The 10784-nt window shown below is 42.4% G+C and overlaps 1 pseudogene; it reads left to right on the top strand.

Annotated features, from left to right (window-relative positions):
* The first annotated feature begins 7476 nt into the window (after nt 1–7476).
* LOC117476027 lies at nt 7477–10205 on the top strand (annotated as a pseudogene).
* The last annotated feature ends 579 nt before the right edge of the window (nt 10206–10784 follow it).

Below are 10784 nucleotides of genomic sequence, written 5' to 3'. Positions count from 1 at the left end.
CACGTTATTGCTAGCCTAATATGAACCACTAGCTTTTGTTCATAGTAGTTTATACACTGCATTATAGTGCCTTTCTCCAAGCTAACGTTCATATCGTGTTAGCTACCAAGGTAAACAAAGCTAGGTTAGCATATTAGCAGGCAAGCTGTTCATTACACAACTATACTAACGAATCTAAAACAACTAAGTTTCTCTAATATTTTGTGATTTGCATTTGATTTCGTCCAGCCAGATCCTGGCGGACAATCCATGACGTGCTAAAAGGCACTTCTACTACTACTGAGGCGTCGGATGATATACCGTGTATATATGTATATTTATGTTCATTTTGTACATTTCTAAAAATAAAGTTTAATGGAAATACTTAGTAGGCCTATCCTTTCTTCCCTGAATTCATATATAGCAAACCATGATTTGATTTCTCATCAAACAGTAGTAGTTTATAACGGGTAAAAATAACTTACTCTTTGTTATGAGCGGCTCGTAGGCCACAAAGACAAGGAGACATACACGAGTTTACAAAACCACGGCACATTTATTGTGGTAAATGCAGAGATGGTTGAGAGGATCGCAGAGTTAGTCTTCCTGCAGCCGCTTTGGAGAGAGACTGGGGCCGTAGTGTCCGGAGGTGTCCGTGATCGTGCTGATTAGCCTCTTCAGCTCCACCCCATCGTAAGACAAAGGCCCTGGGGCCGTCACACTCTTCTATAACAACAGTTAAAAATATATATGTATATAAAATATACGGCTGTGCCGACGCCATGATAAGACTGATGTTACGCTGAGAGCAGCCGGGAAAAGACATTTTCAAGGCAAAAGACAAGGGATGTTAGACATGGGCGCAGCCTCTCTGGTGGTTGACTAATCAGAACGAGTGGCCGAGCTGACCAATCGGAGCACACTAGGCTCACAGGGAGGGGGGGGCAAGAGCTCCAACGAGTCGTTTAGTGGAGAAAGTGAATACTGCTGAATACACATGCTTGACAGAGATGCTGTATGCGAAACCAATGTGAGTTTGGAAAATTGCACAGTATAAATCATTTTAGTATACCTCAACAATGTAATTATGATCAGTGGAAATGGCCATGACATGGGCCCTTTAAAACACCATAGACTGTAAATATAAGGAAAACACAGACACTCATCACCGAGGTCACAATATCAATCGATCCAGCAGAGGCAAAACACAGAAGATCAACAAAATATATGACATAAATGAACTTACCAAAGCTGAAGGCTCACTTGAAAAGAAAAGCGGCACGGCGGTCCTTCCTCTGACAGAATGTTTCTATCACTTTGGGGATGAAGTCCTGTAGTTGCTGGATCAACTGGCTTTCAATTGAAAGCATGGCCAATGCGTTAAGTCGCAGCTGTCCCATGGTGTTGCGAGTGAAAGTCTTTATCCTTTTGAGGGTGGAAAAGTTCCTCTCTGACTCGGATGTCGTCATCGGAGTTGTTACTATTATTTTGACCAAAATAACAGTCTCAGCAAACGTATCCTCCAAGTTGTTCTCGTGAATGGATTTCAACAGAGACAGGGCAGTGTTTCCAGTGTGAAGTTCACTGTGGCGGTAGAGCGTGGTCAGCTCAGACTTCAACTTCTCCTTGTTTCCCAAAGCAGGCCACAATTTCACTGCGCAGTCAAGCTCAGGTGTAGGAAATGACAGGACATGCTGTGGGAAGAATGAGCTGTCAACGAGCTTTGCAGCGATCAAATGGTCACTCTGTGAGAACCTCTGTTCCACCTGTGAGATGACTGTGTCACATGCCTCCTTCATTACCGGCGCTGTGCTGCTGACTCGTCGGCCTGGCTCGTCTGTTCCATCATGAGTGGTGGCGGCCAATGCATCAGTTTGCTGCCTCATTTTCTGGACATTTTCCTTGAAGCGGCAGAGCGCGCTGTTGATCCCAGGTGCATCGATGGTTCGTTTTTGCAGAGTGTTGTATAAAACATCCACTTCTGGCATAAGCAACGAAAAAAACTCCAGGAGCTGCATAAATGCTCGGTCCCGCAGTTTCTTTGACAGGCCGTATGCCTCACTTATGGTGACCGCATCCCATCCTGGTTGTGTGCGTATATGGTCCATACACTGAAGAAGTGCTTCTCGGGTCTCCCAAACCGCGTTCACAGTTCTGCTTTTAAAGTTCCATCTCACAGCCGGTGGCCGTGGTATGCGTCTCTGTGTTGCCTCTGCAAGAGCTGCAACACGTTTTGGAGCACCGGAGAAAAAAGTGGAAAAAGCAGTTAGATCTGCAAAAAACACCTTCAGGATGCTCATCCTTGCTGAACACAGTTGCTGCAGGGTCAGGTTCAGTTGGTGGGCGTAGCAGTGAACAAACTGAGCGTTTGGGTACGTCTCCTTCATGACCGTCTGTACCCCGCGCACGTTACCGCTCATGACGGCCGCCCCGTCATAGGTCTGAGCGATTAGCTTTTCTTTCAGCTTCAGGGGTTCAAGAACAGCCTTGATGCTGTTAGAGAGACCTACACCAGTTTTGTCCTTTACTTCCACAAACTCCAAAAAACGCTCTGTAACTGTGAGGTCAGGCATAATGTATCGCAGCACAATCACCATTTGCGATTTACATGAGACATCGGTTGTCTCGTCGGCCTGAACGGCAACAAATGATGTGTTGTCCACTTGCTTGGATATTTCCTCCCTGTACACATCATACATGCAGTCCAAGAGTTCATTCTGTATGGTGCTTGATGTCCCTTTGAAAACGGGCTGAGCTTCGTAGTGCCGTCGAAGCCTGGAATCGCCCTCACACATTGTCTCGAAAATTGACCTGAATATCCCTGGATTCAGAGAGTCCGCCGACTCGTCGTGGCCCCGCAGTGCTGTCTCACATTTCCCACACAGTTTAATACAGGTGATGATCCGACCCAACACGTACCTGTTTTCTTCCACCTTTCTATTATGATCATCAATGCCGCGTCTGTAGGCGCTGTCAATCTGAGCTGCAACATTCACCCTTCCCAGTAATCCCAATTTTACGGCATTTTCCAAGTGACTGTTGCTGCTCTCATGCTTCATTGTCCTCTCCGAAAGATGCTTTAAGTCCTTGTAACCTGTCCTCGACCAAGTACCTTGATCTTCACCAAAAAGCAGGCAAGGAAAGCAAAAGAGGGAATTCTTCTGGATGCTCGCCGTTAGCCATTTCTTTTTAGCAAACCACTCAGCATTAAACCCGCGGTTCACTTTGCCCGCAGTCTGGACCATTTGGAAATCCGGTGGATGGTGGGCACCGAGGCGCTTTACCTCCAGTTTCTCTCCGAGACTAAGTGTCTCAAATGTGTGCTCCAGTAAATGGTCAACTTCATTCATTTTCTTTCCGTTTTTTACTTATTTTTAATCGCTGGTGATGTTAGCTATATGCTGCTCTCTCGTCTTCTCTTCACACTACACGTGACGTTTCGCAGCACTGCACACGTGACATATTTACAGCCAATCAGTTCTGAATAATGTGAGCTGACGTATGGTGGGGATGGCAGCTCCGTGCCCCTTTGGCCTTTTTTTTTTTGCCACACACATTCCATTGAAAAATACTCTGAGCATGCGCAGTGTAGTTTTTACAGTCACCGTTCACTTAAACAGTGAGAGGGAGGGGCAGAATCAGGTTTTGTCCCACATGGCTCAAAACGGCACTGTAGACACTAATTAGAAGAACACAGACTAAAACAGCAATGTACAGACGAATCAGATGATTAAACATGACCTTAAAATATATTTTATATATTTTTTTATTTCTTTTTTTGCATCTTTTTGCATTTTTTGTTTTCATTATGTGTAATACTTTCTGCTGACACTAGGTGGGGCTGTGCCCCACCTGCCCCTAATGACCAGTCGCCACTGGATACGGGGTAGAGATGGCAAATCCGGATCATTTTACGGACTCAGGGTCTTCTGAGTCAGTCATTGAAGAGATCCGGATCATACGAGTCATTTGAGTCATATGAGTCAGCATGACCAAGACCGTAGAAATCCTATTGGTGAAACCGAAAAGTTGTTGCATTTCACGAGCATATTATTATTCCATATATTTTGAATATACATATATATATTTGTATATATATATATATATATATAATATCTGCATGTATATTTTATATTTTATTTTATTTTTATTTCTATTCTTGCATATTTTGTAGTTTTGTTTTATTGTAAAATGCCTTATGCTGCTGTAACAACAACAATTTCCCAATTTGGGATCAATAAAGTACTATCTATCTACCTATTAAACTGACGTTATATTAACCTCCGCTACACAGTGTATTTTGCTTTAATAAAAAATGTTGATCACAAAAAAAAGGGTTATTTTGCGATTTGGCAAATCTGAGTCTGCGAGTCCGCACTGCTGTGTGTTGCACACACAGTGAGTCAGGATTTGCGAATCCGAGTCTGCTGTGGACTCGTGCATGACGGACGAGTCTGCTGGATCTCTGGATCTGCTGCTATATGGTTACGGCTCCGAGTCCGCACGAGTCTGATCCGCTGTGTGTTGCAGCGAGTCAGGATTTGCGAATCTGCGAATCCGAGTCTGCTGTGTGGACTCGTGCATGACGACGAGTCTGCTGGATCTCTGGATCTGCTGCTATACGGTTACGGCTCCGAGTCCGCACGAGTCTGATCCGCTGTGTGTTGCAGCGAGTCAGGATTTGCGAATCTGCGAATCTGCGAATCTGCGAGTCTGCTGTTGGAGCCGTCGGCTCCTCTGAGTCCCCACGAGTCTGCAGGAAGTTTCACTGATCCGCGTCCCCTCCCCTGAGCCAAACGATCACTTCTGGCAGCTATCCTGTGACTGTATACTTGCTAAAGGGTAGGTAGATGGACTTGGGGTACGTTGTAATGTGATTTTACATGTTATAAAGAGAGTAGCGAGTGACGCAATTTATAGTTTTAATTTGTACGTCACACCAAGTGTGGGACTCAAGGACTCGGGTTAATGGAGAGGGGAGACTCGTCATGACCAGCTCATTTCTAGGATCCGGGTTAATGATCCGGATGAATCAGGACTCGCCCATCTCTAATACGGGGAGAGAAGCGGAGAGGAGAGTGAACAGGCGTGTTAGCGGCAGACAGGGAGAGACAAATAATGACACATGGCGCTCTCCAAGAAGAGGAAAGTGGACAGTGAGAACAGAGCTTTTAACCCTGAGTGGACTCATTCATGTTCATCCTGCCCACTGGGAGCACAGAGCCAGTGTGTCTCATTTGTTCATTGACCGTGGCGCTCAAGCAGAATACAAAAATCAAGTAACTATTCAGCTCGCGTTATATTTGAAAAACGAGTAATCTGATTACAGTTACTTTCGTAAACCTGAAGTGAATACATTTTGGAATACTTATGGGAATTATTGGTGGAAAAGTTTCCTCATAAAATGTAAATAGTCATTACCAGCAGAACTGTGTGCACACTGCACAGCGCTGCAGCGTGTCTGTGAGCGAGAGAGAGATGCAGCGTGTCTGTGAGGCCCCGCCCCCGCACGCAGATCAGAGAGAGAAATCTCTTTTAAAATATATTGAAAGTTAGAAACGGAGATGGTTCGATAAAATGTGCAAGATAACGTTTATGTAGCATTTCTTTATTGTCGAAATGATGACATTTCATAACGGGATCAAATCAAAGTGAATGTCCTGCTGCTGCTGAATGCATGGGGCAAGTGACTGGAAACAGTTTTAAAAGTTATTACGTCGTTTCAGATAATAAATAATAATGATAATTCATTCTATTTAGGGGCGCCTTTCAAAGCACCCAAGGACACCTGACAATTCATAACATATTCTAAGGAGAGGTTTAAGAGAGTACAAATAATGCAGTCCGGGTGATGTTTTTTATGTGGGGTGCAGATGAGAGGGAGCTGTCCAGAATGACACCAAGATGTTGTGTTTGAGTTGTGCTCTTGATAAGCCATTAAAACAGTAAAATAAGTGTCTCCTGTTCACCAAAACATACCCATCTGTTATGGAAAAATAAAGTATTCCAAAAGTATTCTAAAAGTAATCTGAATACGTTACTTTTTTAAGACACGTAACTGTAACTGTATTCGGATTACTTTCAGAGCCATGTATTCAGTATTCAGTAACCGATTACATTTACAAAGTAACCCTCCCAACCCTGATTAAAAGTGCCAAAACGCCACTATGAGACAAAACACAAAGTGTTTGACCAAACATTCCCTCTCAAGTCAGAACTGAGGTCACAAAAAATAAGCAGTCTCAGAGCCCAATATTATCAGTCCACCAGGATCAATATTTAAAACTAAATATCGTTTCCAGGGCAGGCTAACCGAGGCTACCCAATGAAGCACCTGCATGTGTGTATGAGAATGGCCCTGACACCATTTCAGCCCAGATTTAAACTCCTGGCAGGACAGCTCGGCTCAATTCTCGCACTGAATTAAAGAAAAGTGAGTGAGGGACTGCAATATAAGAGGGAAAGAAAGAGAAAACTTTAAAACTGTTCAATTGTTATGATGTGTAAAGACTGATATTGTTCTATAATCGTCTGAAACTGTTAAGTCATGATGTGAAACGGTTAACAAAGCTATTTTATTTATTTCTCTATTTTATTTTTAAATGCAGCCAGAGAGGAACATTACACATATCCACAGTATTTTACTGTATATCTGTATAGTTCAATGTTCATTGACAATAAATATTGTTGTTTTTGAATTGTACTTTCTTTATTTGATTGGCAGTCGGTTGTTGATGACATGCAGACGTTGATAAAGCTACAGGCTACTTCAATATATATCACACTAATTCATAAAGCAAGTTAGACATTTTGATGTTCCGGACCTTTGCATGGGGACATTTTCTCTAACTGGACCTCGTTGAATTTTAGTTGAATACCCCTGATGTAATGTAATGTAACAACCTGATTGTGGGACTGTATGATCATTTACTAGTAAAGATCCATTCTGGTACTTTAGGCAAAAGCTGTATTAGTCTGTGGCCACACTGACACTTGTAGGATGAGTTTATTAGAAGTTAAGTCTTTTAATTGAGAGTAATACACAGATATCTGTTTATCTTTAAGTACACCCCTATTCACACAAACTACTCACTCCTTCAGAGAACACATATAAATGATGCACAGATTAAAAAACCTAACATGTTCAGTTACTGTTAAACTGCTGTAACTAAAGCTGAACTTGTAAATGTTACATTTAGACACACTTCTAAAAATCTCAGACAGGGAATGTATGTCCTCTCAGGGTTTTGAAACACAGTAGTGATCAGACAAACGTGTGAAATACATGACATGAACAAGCTTGATGAGAGATAGAGTTAAAAAACGTTCCACCTCTCTCAGCTTAAAACTAGACCATAAAGATACACATGGCCCAAAATAGCTGACTGAAGAATAGAAAAGTCATCCAAAGTGGATACACTGCTCTGGAACAAACTGATGGCTGATTGTAGTTTCGTATGTTTCAGGACATCCAGGTATGGGAGGTCCGATGCAGCGATGACACCGCCCAGAGGCATGGTAGCCGCTCGGGCCCCAGGTATGGGACATGGTAATCTTTAGGGAAATGTACAAAGAATTGGTTCATGGTAGTTCTCGTAAACATAACTAAGGATGTCTGATATCTGTTTCTTAAGGGCTATGGAGGTGGCATGAGACCACCACTTAACGCCCTGGTTGGTTCCTGGGATGCCAGGCATGAACATGTGAGTGGTATCAAACATAATGTTTTTCTACACACACTCACTGTAATCTAAACTAACCCTCTCACAGTTGTCTCACTTAGAACACCCTGTTCCCTGTACCTCTCTGGCATCAGGCGGACATGTTGTTGCCAACTGTTGCCCCAAATGATTTGGAAACAAAGAGGCTTACCACAAAGCAGACGACTAAAGTGTGTGTGTGTGTGTGTGTGTGTGTGTGTTTGTGTGTGTTGTGTGTGTGGTGTGTGTGTGTGTGTGTGTGTGTGTGTGGTGTGTGTGTGGGTGTGGTGTGTGTGTGTGTGTGTGTGGGTGTGTGTGTGTGTTCCAGGGGGACCGGGTGGGGGCAGACCTTGGCCAAATCCTCCTAACTCCAATTCGGTAAGTGACTTGACAAAAAAAAGACACCAAACTAAAAAAAAGTTACTTCATTTATTTCATGATTACCCTTTGTTTTTTTGCAGACCCCCTACTCTTCTGCATCTCCAGGAAATTATGTGGTATGTATGTTTGAGTTTAAACTGTCATTGTTCACTAGCTGTACACGTTGAAAGTCATTGCTTTATGAATGAAACTTATGGAAACCAAAACTCTCATTTTTAGGGACCACCAGGAGGAGGGGGGGCACCTGGGACCCCAATAATGCCAAGTCCAGCAGGTAAGATATGTGTGTGTGTTTGAGTGTGTGTCTATATCTGAACTCATACATACAGCTCTGGAAATCAAGAGACCACTGCAGCATTATCAGTTTCTCTGGTTTTACTATTTATAAGTATGTGTTTGAGTAAAATAATGTTTTTTGATATTATTCTATAATATAACTACTGAGTTATTCTAATATATAACTACTGACAGCATTTATCTGTGTTGGAATTCAACAGACACTGGAATGGAATGGTTGCCATACATGTAGAGATTGAGATTTAAGAAAAACTTGGAGTGGTCTCTTGATGTCTTCGAGAGCTGTACGTTGGTGCTCTTTCAAACTCATTGTTTTTCTGTTCATTACATCAGATTCAACCAACTCTGGCGACAACATGTACACGATGATAAACACAGTCCCTCCAGGTGGAAGCCGACCAAACGTAAGACATTCCTCTCTCAGTGTATATCACATATCTGAGTGAGTGTTTGGTAGAGTTTGTGTATGTATCTAATAGTTTTCCCCTCAGTTCCCTATGGGTGCAGGTGGCGACGGTCCATTAGGGGGGATGGCTGGGATGGAGCCCCATCACATGAATGGATCACTAGGTATAGGAATAAGTAGTTTGAACAGTATGTGCCGTATTGACACAAAATCTCCAGTTATAATTTTACAATGTGTTCCCTCTTTTAGGGTCAGGTGATATGGACAGCCTCCCTAAGGTGAGATAATATATTTATCTACTTTACATGACAATTGCAGTGTCAATATTTGATCATTTAATAGCATACCATTACCATTTGTTTTAAAGAACTCTCCTGGTAACCTTAGCATGAGTAACCAGCCTGGGACCCCCAGGGAGGATGGAGAGATGGGAGGAAACTTCCTAAACCCTTTTCAGAATGAAAGTGTAAGTCAATTATAATCTACTATATGTGGAGATTAGAGGGATCTAGGGTAGCGAGTGTTCAAAACTTAAACTATAGAAATATAGGAACAATGTGTAGGAATTAGCTGGATTTATTGACAGCATTAGAATATACTGATAATAATAGGTTTTCATTAGTGTATAATCACCTGAAATGTATAATCGTTTAGTTTATTTATTTATTTTCGAGCGTGTAAAACTAAAGAAAATACAAATGAAACAAAAGGTAATACAGACATGATACAGTACTATACAAATGAATGCAATAACAAAACGAAAACATTATTAATAATTGAATAATCTGTAGTATCATTGTCTGATATCAATAAACAACAAAGCTTTAGCTCATTACACGTCCGAAAAGGGTAGTAACGTAGTTTTCTTTACATTAGATTAAGCCCTTCATATCTGCATCCACCTCACAGAGTCCACCATGTTTCTACAGTAGCCCTGAATGGACAAACCTCAACGCTGGGTTAAGAGAGAGCCATTTGCATTTTTAACGTTACCTGAAGGCTGCGTAGGTTCTTTGACATGTTTGGGAAAGGAGGGGTTTATGTGGGGTATTCAGATGTTTGCAATCTGCAACAACACCGCTAGTTGCAATACTGGACCCTTATATTTAAGATGACGTAAAAAATGACAGTATAGAATGAGGTTTTGACCATCAGCTACCTAAGATCCCATTGAAATGGGTTCACTTAGATTGCGAGGAAATCACAAATGCATGTTTCCCATAATGCCTACTATTTCTTATAATTGTTGGACATGATCCATAACATTTGGGAGGGATTTCTGATTGTAACAGTGCAAAAGGTTCCTACACACACACTCACACATACTTGTTTCCCCTCATGTTAATCTCTGGCAGTATTCTCCAAACATGACGATGAGTGTGTGAAGGCTCTGAAGCAGGTTCGGTTCAGCCGCCCATCATGCTGGGGTGCATCAGTGAAAAACAGCGGGACAGGATGTGAGTCATCTAGGCCAGTGACTCTTGCCTTCCACCACAACCTGCCATGTCAGGCAGTCGCCCCCCGCTCCGTCCTCCTACCTAACCCCGACCCCCCCCCCCCCTCATCGTTTCTGTCCACGTCTCTCCTCTTCTCTCCCGTTTCTTCTCCAGTTTGAAGTGGGGACTGCTACATTCATCAGTTCTTCCTCTGCAACTATGAGACTGTACAAAGGAACCAAATTGAAACCCCTGGAGGAGAACTCTTTGTATATTTGCATACAGCGTGAATGAGACTGTGAACACACTCCTGTCTGCCTTTTGTTCATGCCCAAAACAAATCAGTATCCTATTTATGGCTAAGGTTTCAATGTTCAAGGATTTATAGAAACGTTTTGATTGATGGTCAAATTTAATCCAACTGGTGGTCACATCTTTAGTCTTTTCTCGACAAATCGTTTGTCTGTTACTGAAAGACAATTGGAGATACATCACAATAACAAGGTTTATTCAAGGCTTGTGCAGAAATCTGTCTTAATATTCAGCTTTTGTGGTTTTCACACGTGTTCAGACCACTTACATTGT

This window comes from Trematomus bernacchii, unplaced genomic scaffold (assembly GCF_902827165.1).
Source record: "Trematomus bernacchii unplaced genomic scaffold, fTreBer1.1, whole genome shotgun sequence".
Classification (NCBI taxonomy): domain Eukaryota; kingdom Metazoa; phylum Chordata; class Actinopteri; order Perciformes; family Nototheniidae; genus Trematomus; species Trematomus bernacchii.
This window is presented reverse-complemented; position numbering and strand designations above follow the sequence as displayed.